The 12,277-nt window shown below is 35.5% G+C and overlaps 2 protein-coding genes across 2 annotated transcripts in view; one reads left to right on the plus strand and one right to left on the minus strand.

Moving 5' to 3' along the window:
- Positions 1-12,277, plus strand: part of LOC110448270 (cell death abnormality protein 1-like) — a 164,468-nt gene that overhangs the window by 89,279 nt on the left and 62,912 nt on the right. The gene's annotated exons all lie outside the window — the stretch shown is intronic.
- The window catches only part of LOC110448268 (receptor-type tyrosine-protein phosphatase mu-like), a 183,336-nt gene that overhangs the window by 30,241 nt on the left and 140,818 nt on the right, over positions 1-12,277 (minus strand). The gene's annotated exons all lie outside the window — the stretch shown is intronic.

The raw sequence follows: 12,277 nt of genomic DNA on the forward strand, positions 1-12,277 counted from the left end.
TTTCCATATGAATGATGGTATTTCCGACGTTGGTGTTGCCTTTTGGACGAATACTGATCCATGCCCGTCTCAAGAGACTGTCCTATTTTCATAACCTCACTGATATACGTAGTTTTATAAAAACGTTTCTTCAAAAGAATATAAAATAAACTGGTTATAAAAGCGGACAAAATATACACACTTTAATAGTAGACAGGTGTTCACCATCTTCTTAATGATCAAGACATTTGAGATTTTCAGGTGGAATTATACTGAACAAAAAAAAGAAACGCACAAAGTTCCCCCCTGCAGTACACCTTAACTGTAAGGAAATAATGGAAAATTTAGTCAGGTATTACATCAAGAACGATCTCCCTTCTCAACAATCGACCCTAAAATCAGCCAAGCGTGACGATGTCATTGTGTGACTTTGTGAGCTTCTTTAGTCCAAATCAGGCGGCGTGATCAAGCCAAGCCGGAGTTTTTCAAACAAATAATCTCAACGGATACTCTAAGTTCAGCCACATTAATTTTCCACGTTGGCATTTTGATTTCGCCATTGACTGAGATGCCACGCTTAACGCAAATTCAGAGGGGTAGAGCAGTTGCGATGTTGATGGATGGTCATAGCCAAACTGCTGTCGTACGGCAGTTTAGTGTTGGCCCGTGTACAATTAACCGTCTCTGTACACGTTAGTCTCTACTGGGTTAGTCTCTGATCGTCCCAGGAGCGGTCGTCCCCGTGTAACGACCGCACGACAAGACAGGGCGATTCGATTGTCGCACTTGCGCAACAGATTCAAGACTGATGTAGAGACTGCGTCGCATACCTTAGGTACTCATGGCAGACCCATTAGTCATCAAACCGCCAGGAACCGCTTGCGTGCCGAGAGTATAATTGCGCGCCGACCTTATTTCGGGCCACCTCTGACACCACGGAGGCGGCAAGTGCGTCTTGACTGGATGCGCAGACATGGCCCGAATAGGTTGCGGATGCGTCCATGGAGGCGTGTGATGTTCACCGACGAGTCTAGATTATGTCTGTATCGCTCAGACGGAAGAAAAGATGGTATATCGCAGACGCGGTGAGCGTTTCGCCGACGCATGCGTGGTTGAACGCGATAGATTCGGTGGGGCTTCTGTAATGGTTTGGGGAGGCATCTCCAATGGAGTAAATTCCCCCTTAGTGGTCCTGGATCAAAACATCAATGCCGTTCGATACAGAGACCAGATCCTCCAACCACATGTCCTTCCACTTCTCAGACGTCATAACCTAATTTTCCAGCAAGACAATGCTCGACCGCATGTTGCCAGAGTCTGTCGTGATTTTCTCACGGCAAACAACGTTCAGCCTCTGGAATGGCCCCCATATAACCCCGACATGTCTACCATTGAACATCTGTGGGATGAGCTGTACAGGCGTGTTAGGAAACGTCAAAATCCCCCAACTAACCGCGCCCAGTTGATCGCAGCATTAACACAAGAATAGAACAACATTCCCTTAAGGCAAATCAATGTTCTCATAAATTCAATGCATAGGATAATCCGTGCAGGGATTCGTGCAAAAGGTGCCCACACCAGGTACTGAAGTATCATTTTGTTTTTCGCGGGTATCCCACTTTTAGTTACTACTGATGACACGAGTGTTGTCACACATACTTTTCTTCTATAGTATTGTAAAGAGTAAACTTGTCCCTTCATATTGATATAAAATTTTGTACAAATTTCCGAAAGTATCATAGGCTATTGATTGCATAATATAATTGTGCGTTTCTTTTTTTTGTTCAGTATACATTGTGCATGGAGCAACATATTTATAGTGGTAAATTATGTAAATATGGAATTTTAACTTGTGACAACAGGGCACTGTCAACAGAATAATAATAACAAAATCGACCTTTAGATGAAAATTAAATAGTTTATCCCCTATGAAATCATAATGCCGTCCAAAAAACTTATCCAATCTACTTCATCCTGCATATTTTGAAATTCTCTGTCGTACGTTGGTCCGTTAGCAGGTGATCTAAATTATCAATCGGAGCAAAGTCTTATAATATCGAATCGATTGCGACATATGCTTATAAACACCGTTGGTTGGGGAATCAGGGGTGTAACTACCATGACTAGGAAATGGTCTAATGAGTAAGTTGTGAATCAATACAATATGTTTGAATGATCACGATCGGATTATCAATTGTTACCACACACAGTTCCAGCGAAACATCATTCGAGTACCATTCTTTTGCTTTTACTCGACGGTCAGTGTAGATGGTCAGATACCGCTCGTACTGTGTCGCAGACATGAACGCCAATCCAGCTGCGGTGTCCATGTAGCACCTGTTTCTTGATTTTCATGTGTATTAGACAGGTATAGTTCCTATCCGACGAGTCTGCCCACGTGGACACTGATGGACAAATTTACAATAAAGGTTCGAAATATCCAGCTTGATAAAGACTGCTGGCAACTGTTATGCTCGCCATCAAAATACCATTGGGGATTTCGCGATATGAACATAAAAGATGTTTCTTATCAGTATTGTTGACCAACTGGCTCTATCTTGGATAACTTCAACATACTTTGATTTTACTTATACTTGTCGATGCGGAGGAACGCTAGTCACCTCATGCCATATCTTACATTTAGAAAGAGCAGAAGTCTTCTGAGTTTCCCCAATTCTCTATAATCAGCAGACACCACAGCAAGGACCGATTAATGCAGGGGGCAATAAACATGTGTCGTCTCAAACGATGAATGACGATCAAACACTAAGACAAATATATATCACGTGCATTACTTCGATCGAATATTTCTTCTTTTGTTTGTTTTTTCAAGGTTTGCTTAACTTCACAAATCTGTGTGTAACTCATTTCAGCAAGGAACTCGTACAGGAACTCTAAAACACGACGACTAATATACAAAAACAAAAACGAATAAACGCTGTTTTGATATTATTTTTAATTGTATTTTTCTGACATGTATTCATGATAATCAGTCAAACGTAAAACATTCTAGGAAATCTTCAGATGATAGTAGACATGTAATTACATCATTAAGACATGAAGATATGTGAATTTTGTTCTCTTATTTAATCTCTCTAGTAAAACTAGCAAAGGTTATTTTTTAGACACAAGTCGATATGAGAGATCTAGTGTTACAATGGATAATCATTGTAATTCAAAAATATCTTTACGTCAAAATATACGACAAGGATCGTGTTCTGTGACTTCTGTCCCGCAGTTTTTTTTAACATATAGTTGGGTTCCCTTAATTTGGATATTTTCTAACTCTTGGTCGACAAGACATTGAGTACAACCACTCTAACCAGGTAGCTTAGTTAGTTAGAGTGACAATAAAATGATGGAGGGTCCAAGTTTTAATCCTCGTCTAGCTCCGTTGCTTTTTATTCTAAGCACTGGAGTGGAATATTTATTTATTTATTTAGTTAGTTAATAACTTCTTCTTTCACACAGTATGTTCCGAAAGTATTTATTATATATCAAAATTAAGGCATACTGGAAAAAAGCTTCCGATGCATATGTGCAGTTTCTATCAGTGTGTGCGATAACCCTTAACGCATATACTATTGATATATCTTTCCATTTTTCTAATTGACATCATTGTAATGTATATTAACTATTGAATATCACTTGATCAACCAACATGGATGTACAGATCACTAAGATATAACATATAAAACGACCGATATGTTTCAACGTATAGGGAATGGAAAATATCACTTTATAGATGGCACGGTAGGAGGCCGGACTTGTGACCGAAAGGTTGCAGGTTCGAGTCATGGCACGGCACTGTGTTGTATCTTTGAGCAAGATACTTTACTTCGCTTGTTTTAGTCCACTCAGCTGTAAATGAGTACGTGGTTGGGCAGTGCTAGAATCGTTGAGTGCTAGTTATGGGCGCCGAAATTACAGCACCAAATGTGTGCTCCCCAGAGTTGAGACATATATTGGCTGGCTGCAACGGCCCTATAACCATGGATAATTATATGTGTACCGCTTTGAGACGACCTACGAACTAGGTCGTGGTAAAGTGGTATACATGATCTTCGAATTATCATTGCCATTTTTTTATCGTAAATGTTATGTTAGACAAAATATATAATAATTAGTGACGAGAAATTGATATTTAATGGACCTCATATTTGTGTGGTCAATGGTTTTAATTAATAATCAGAGAATATTTCGTACGTGTACAAGCCATGTTTGGATATTTTTCACACTAAGACAATGAAATAAAAACCTAAACGTGTACATGAAAATCACATTGGAGAGGCGAATAATGCGTAATCTTTTGCAGTAACAACAATTAACAAAAACACTCTTACCAATCAAGCAAAAATGTTCTTATATTACACAATAATTTTGAGGAGACAAAAATATAAACAATGTATATATACATATGTAACACAATAAAAGCTGTCGAAAACAGCATCCCTTGCGAATTAATGATATATTTGAAGTAAACATAATGCTAAACTGCATTGAACCACATCTTTGGAAGTTGCACATATTCATACAATGGTGCACAGCAAGTGACAAATATATCTGAAATAAACCTGTCGGATTAAATCATAGATATTTGTTTAAATTATTCTGAAGTCCGAGATACATAACAAGTACTCAAATATGTTTTAACTTCTAAAACATGAAAGAATTGATTCAATGCATTTATTATCCTACGTAGCGAATAGCTGAGTTTTGGTGATAGTGAAATACTTCTCGAAAAAACATGCGATTAAATAAAGCATCCGAAAACCTACTTAGTGTATTATTCTATTCTAAGAAATATTTTTTAGACCGAAATATTTAGATATTGTTAGATAATTTTCAATTGATAAAACGTTTCCTGCAAGGAACTTGTGATTTATAAGCGCAAGCTTTCAATGCAACCCCATGGTCTTCCCAATTTTTGAATAAAGTATTATCAATCTTTTCAATTCATATTCAAGTTAGATAAACATCGATACAACTAAACGATCGTACCTGCGCATTCTCCGCTACTTCTGTGACATAAAGTATCTTGACAGTTGACAGGACAAGAATGGTTACACTCTGTGCCTTCCACCCGGCTCCACATTCTAGAATATTGAAACACGAATAATTTCTAACAAGAATATGAATAAAATAAATTTCGGTTGTGTTTGGTTCTTAATATACACAAATCCAGATGGTGTAGTCCTTTATGAGAATAGTCATTATTGCTTAGCAAAATGCTTGATTACCAAATATACCAGTTACAAACACATTTGCTTTGTCAATTGTTGTGAAAAAGATTCGTCATTTTCAGCATAATTATATGACAACATTGATAGTACGTTTTGACTATCATACTTTTCATAATTGAGATAATCTATATTGTATCAGTAAATAAAAAAATGTGTGAAGCTTTTATGTCTTCAGACACTTTTTTATTTCCGATTCCAATTGTAAGACCACATGACACCTATGGCTGCATTATGTAGAAAGAAATGCCTGAAATACGGAAATGTGAGGAATATTATTAGCGTTATTAGGTAATGGTTTTTGATAAAATGATGTATTGTCCAGGCTACAAACGATGTTCCTGTATCTAATATGGCAAGGCTACCTACAGTAACTGCTATATGATCCAACAGCACATTCCAAAAATATCGGTTAGTAAGTCACAAATTTATTAACAAAAATGGCCAGTAAATAGAGGATATCCTACAATGTCAAAATATTAGCCACACACGTGATTCATTTTGATATTACTGAACACACTGTTTGATTATCTGTTAATTACTTTTTTTTTTACAAAAACCTATCTAAGAATGCGAGGCGACACATCAAGTTTATAATCAGAGTTTTGGTTGGTCAAATCAGCAACAATGATATTTTTTTTTCACTTTCACTTTTATTGAATAAATATCTTTCAATGTTTCACTGGTAAGAATGTAAAGAAATGTATTACTCTGACAAACTATTACTTATAGCGTGAGATCGAATGGTGTTGCTCGTGTATGTACGTTTGTGCGCTTACGTTTATTGTCTCTTTATTATTGTTGAATATTATCTCAATATTATGAAATAACCATCATTAATAATGTATTACAGTGTAATTATGTGAAATATTTTAACATTAATTTATTTACCTTTTTCTGTTATAAACATCATATTGGTAAATTAGGGCTATCTTTCTTGATGTATATTTAGTTTTTCAATGCGCATGCTTAGATGCCATACCATATCAACGAACTGCGTCGCTGTGCAGATATAGTCAAAATATGGTATTTTTGGACAGTTAACACGCAGAAATGAAACCCTTTTTATTTGACAAACAAACATTCCTTTCCATGAATGAACACTGGTATAACAGTGTTTAAGAATGTCAATTATCTATTTGTTTGCAGCATGCGAAGGCTTTCAAAAAATGAAAAGTGTTTAATTTTCTTCAAAATGGCCAATTTTCAATGTTACAAACGTTGTTTTTAGAGGCTACAGGTCAATGCCCTACACGTTTGACATATCCATGTCTAGTAGTGCCATAATGTCGATATGAACCATGAATGTCATGTCATGTCAACCAATTATAGGCTACATCGACCAAGCTTGATAACCATTCGGAAAATGAAACGTTTACAAACACAAAAAGGTAACTAACGCACCCTATTCTAATTACCAATGAAGTCAAATAATCGGCAAATAGAAAACTTACTTATTTTTAGCATCATCGTACCTGAACATTCCCTGCAACTTCTGACTCATAGCGAGTCTCGACATTTTGCCAGACAAGTCCTGTGAACATTATGATATATTTCAGAGGTTTTACAGATACCTACATTGTTGTTACCACTACCATTATGCTACTCATCTTATTTGTTTAGATTTATAGAGGTTGTTTACGAGATGAACTTCGGCTACCTCGATTGTCATATATTCAATTCATATAAACTACTGAAAAGAAAGATGCCAAAAAGGACCATAAAGTCCCGTCTACTTCACACTTATTTGAAAACATCGATAGTCATAACTTCTAGTACATAATTTCGGCTATTGTTGTTGGTGATATAATTGATACAAACAATTATGTTCAGATTGGTATTATTTCAAAGTCTTGATGCAGCATTTTAAAATAGCTTTTTTAATTAACAGTGACGTATGCCTTGCTGTAGGCTATGTAATAAAATATGTCTCTTTCTTATGTGATTTATGGAAGTGTTCATAATATATATGTAAAGGGTCCTTTTGACGTATAAGATCAAGTCTTTGGTAAGCTAAGGCATAATTATTTCTTAGAATGCATAAGAATCAGAAACTTGGTATACCTCAAACTAACTTACTCTACCTGTTTTACTTTACCAAAACGAATAATACGTTTCAAAAACGATTTTTGTAATAACGGATCATTTACTGATTTTATGATTATATGACTTTACTACTGTATATTCGTCTATATTTTGACATATCACCATACCTGTACATAACCCGATGGTCTGATTATATATATCTCGTTAGCAATTGGACGGGCAGCTCGTGTTGCATGTACCACCAAAATATGCAGGTTTGTATGCTTAAATAACAACATCATGAGTCGATTGGGGAAAAAAAAAAGATGGATCGTCCACTTTACATAACCAGAAAAGATCGATTAGGTATATAATCAAACTAGACTTACAAGAAACGTAAGCTTGAATGTAACATAATTAAGATTCTATATGTATATCTCTCATAGAGAAAAAAGCAATTGTATCATATCTATTTTTAGGTACTTTTAGAAATCTAGTCAAACATATGAAATGCGTATAAATAATTCAACTATATAACTTGCAGCATTCAAAACGATATCTACATACATCTGATTTGATTTGTAGTAATATCTCACATACGGGAATTGCCCTTGATCGTTTTATTATACCTCCACAAATATCAGAGAATCCACAAACAATTATTTCGGCTTAAATCAATTTCAATGACAAAGTCACCACATCTGTACATTTCCCTTTATATTGTGTATATGTGTTGTTTTCATAATCAGAGAAACCGATCACACCGATCAAATAGAAGCCGTTCAAGCAAGCGAAAAGTACATTAATATGTGAAACCTAAACCTCTGTTGTTGTTTTTAGTATTTCAATCGTTATACATTTCCATGTGCGAAATATTGAATACGAAAATATTGTAAAACGTGTCATTAAGCGTTAGTGAATGAACTTGTTTTGGTGGGGGGAGGCAGGGGTAGGGAAATCGGCAGGTGTAAATAAGGATGCAGAGCAGATACGGACAGCGAAGTTTTGTATGAATTCATTAAGTTCTAAGTATGAACGTTTACAGATCGTTTATGACGTAATCTAAGTGTTCCAAATATTTTCAACATACGCTTTCTTATCTAATGTAGGTAGATGCTATGCATACACGTGTGTATCTGCATGCGTTTACTTATTATTCGATATTTACATTGAATATACAAAGACATTTAAATCAACAAAGACCAATGTAATGTATAAAATTACTGTATGGCGCTTTACAGGGTATGTGTGACAATCATTCTAGAGAGTGAGACAACCTTTCATCATTACATTGTACATATAGAGAATTAAAGTTACACTATAAGATCGGCATGCATATAATTGTTCTTTATATGAAAATAAAGTGTAGAAATATTTAAAAGTCGTAAACAGGTGAGTTTTAAAATCCTTCTTGAAGTGTGCAAGGCTTTATCTGCCTGTGTTAATATGATAATAATCGGTCTATTTCATATCTAATTAAAACCAACTTTTGAAAAAAATAAAAATACCCAGGTGAAGTTTTGAGGAAGGATTCGACTACACCGTTCTCCGCCTGGGTAGAAATATTTATCAAGGACAGCCATACTAGTTGCAGCAGAATATTGCATGATCACGTGACACGAAATAAAATGTAAACAAAATGGTGTTACTGTTTGCTGAAAAAAAAGCAAAATATGTTATCTAGCTTTACACATTTTGTTAAAAGATAGCGTACTAATGTAACAAATATTGCCTGCCAACAGTTCCTGTTTTTTAATAATGAAAACTTACAGCGGCAATGTTAATTAATCTATCGGGCCATAGCGTGCTATTTAAGTAATACAATAATAACAAAAACTCGTTTCCCCCTTTTAAACATCTTTTCAACAACATGGCAACATCTAAGGTATTCTCATGCAGAATTGCATCAGCAATACCCGAGGCTAAAGATTCTCTGAAATCATGACATTTTTTGCGAGGTTGAAGTGCCGGGACACACCATTAACTTAGTCAACCCTGAAACTTCGTAATGAACTATACCAACTTGCCCTGGTATTTTCTAAACTTCAGACGTTATATTTTACATTTTATCCTGTACTTAATGTGGATATACATGCAAATATAATTATTTCAAACTATGATCATAGGTTTAAATAGATTTTGTTCATGGCAAACAGTTATTCAAATAAACTCGATACGTGTATGCGCCATTTTGTTACATAATAATGGCAGTGATTCCCGATTTCCGGGAATCAATTTCAATTTAGAAAAAAAATCAGATATTTCTCTATTTCTTTCCAGTGGCAAAATAATAGGTTCAGAAATAAAACACCAATGAATAAGTATGGACATTCAAGTAAGTCTAGACAAATCGCGAAAAAAAATGTTCTCCCCGTGTGCCATGTATGCCAATTATGTCTTTAAAAGCGTAATGCTACTTGGATTTGATCCGCATGGGGTGTGAAAGCAATGAAGCGGTACAGGTTTACCCGTCAAGAAGAGTTGATTTTATAATCGGTGTACTTGTGTTATGGGTTGCCGTGTAAATCCGTTCTTAAATCATATGTTGAAGAAGTGTTATCGATTTTGAGTCCAATTGCGATTTTTGCTCACTTACTTTTTCTTTAAACACGCACCAAAAATTAGTCGACCAATAATGTGGAATTTGCTTTGATTCGGATATTACATGTTTCTGTATAGACAAACAACATATTTCTAAGCACGCTATCGTATATGATATAAAAATCAAGCCCGCATCAGGTTTTAACATATATGTAAGTGAAATGTACGCTACGTGCATCATGTTCGCAATTTTATAATTGTTTAAGTGGGATTTATACATCCAATTGAAATAACTATAGTGTGTTGGGTCGAATTTATTTACTTGAAAGCTTTCAAACTTCCAAGTACGGTATACTATTTAAGGTTGGGATAGTTTTGTTTTAGATTTTAAAAATATTTCTCCTAACCACATGGAAATTTTAATGAAATATAAGACAAAAGTTTCAAAATGAAAAAACGTGTATTACTTACCAGTCCTATATATATTAGATTAGAACTAACGAGACAACGCCAACAGTTGTGATGTACGTTAAACGTATTTAGTTTCCATAGGTACAGCTAGCGCTGAATGAGTCTAGACCTAATTCAAGAACATTGAAAACAACTAGGAGAATATGTGATGTCGGGTCCCATGCCATGTAGCTGCATGCAGTGGAACGGCTATCGCTATTTATGTTTATAGCACTTTCACATTTACTTTGTCAATATCCTCTCTAGGAAGTGATGCCTGATGTTTTTATCGTGTTCCTAGTACCTAGTACCGTTTAAGAAAAAAACCGGAATAGACAATTAGACCCCAGTTCCCTTTAAGCAAATAACGTGTGTGGAGTTTGGATTTCAGTTCCGTCTAAGTCCTTTAAAGAGGATATGGTAGTCTCAATAATTGTCTGGAAGGTTGTGGGCTATATTTCTGCACTGGATTCAGATATTTGTATGCGCCTTTAATTTGCGTTTTGCGAGTTAGAGAAGGAAATAATTACAAAAACATATAGAATACGGAAATGGGGTCTAGTTCTCAGTTTCGTTTAAGAAAAAAAAGTAATACAGTCTGTATAAACAATATAAGAGGTTGGTTGTTATGTATTTCTGAAAAGGGACAAGTTTTTTTGGTCCATTGATGGTGTTATTTCAGTTTTTAAATGGAATTAGGATATGGTTTCTAGTTGTGTATTTCTTAAACGGACCTCGGAACTAGGAACTAGGAAACAATTTTAGGCTCTGCTAGCGAGTATCCTGGTTATAGCTGAATTGACCTGCATATACAATTCCACAACCAAGTACCGCTTTTCTAAGACATCACTCTCATAGAGCACACCCAAAACCACTTACATTTATATAACCGATTTTCAAAATCATCTAGTTTGAAAATCTGATCAACATATGATCCGAAAGTTAATTAATTTAGACAATGAACACAAAGACAGTGATATTAAACTTACCTGATACAAACCCAAGGTAGGAAACCGCATACATCAAAGCGGTAAACATCACGCTGTCACAACTTCGAGTCCTCCAATATACAATTCCTCTCCTGGGATCCTATTTTATAGTCACTAGTCACGTGTTACGTCCATTACATGTATTTAGACTTATTTCATATAACTTACATTGATGTTCCTCACCAGATCACTTTGTGCGTTATGAGATATTTCCATAATATTTTCAAAACTCTGGGTTTTTGTATGACAGTGTGAACACCAAACACATTGACTATGGGAATGCAATGCTTTTTATCATCATTCATATGAAATAGAAAAGTAAAGACACGTTTCAGAAGTCTGCATGAGCATTGTAGTCTATCATGGGTAATTTAACGTAATGGGTCTTAAATCACAATGCTCTATCGTGATAATCGACGTGATCCATGCTGTAGTGACTAGGAGTCTTACTCTCTTAAACCTCGTTTATTATTGAAATGTTTGCAGTCTGAGAACTACACGACAACACGGCTCGATCACGTTAAGCAGTACGTCAATTTTCTCTACAGGGGCATTATAGTTTGCACGTCAAAGCACGGACGTTACGTGAGACTCATAACAAATACGAAAATTGCATGTCGGCATTATTGTATGATATTTACCTCCGTGAGTGGTAACCCGCTTCATGGATTAAACAATCACGGAATAGTACAGCTATTGATACCGTTTTCTCTCGGGCATTGATTAATCGTTAGGCCGATTTCGTACAAAGGCATACATACAATTCACAAACACATTTCACATTTCACATAGTCGAGGTTTTTTTTTCTCCTTTGCTATACTGATAAATATTAATCTCAATTTATTGTTGTTTAAAAAACAATATTAAGCCGATCATTTTAAGAAATCACACACAACGTATATTACATTGCGATTTGATATCAAAGATCTTGCTCAAAATATCACAATTTCTATGATATATGTCGATATTTGAAAGACAAGTGTTTTGCAGAGGGCTTCGAAAGGTGTGGGTTGATGAAGAATATGGGCAAGATCTATGTGTGCCTGATACAA

The sequence above is a fragment of the Mizuhopecten yessoensis genome, unplaced genomic scaffold (assembly GCF_002113885.1).
Source record: "Mizuhopecten yessoensis strain PY_sf001 unplaced genomic scaffold, ASM211388v2 scaffold3963, whole genome shotgun sequence".
NCBI classification, from domain to species: Eukaryota; Metazoa; Mollusca; class Bivalvia; order Pectinida; family Pectinidae; genus Mizuhopecten; species Mizuhopecten yessoensis.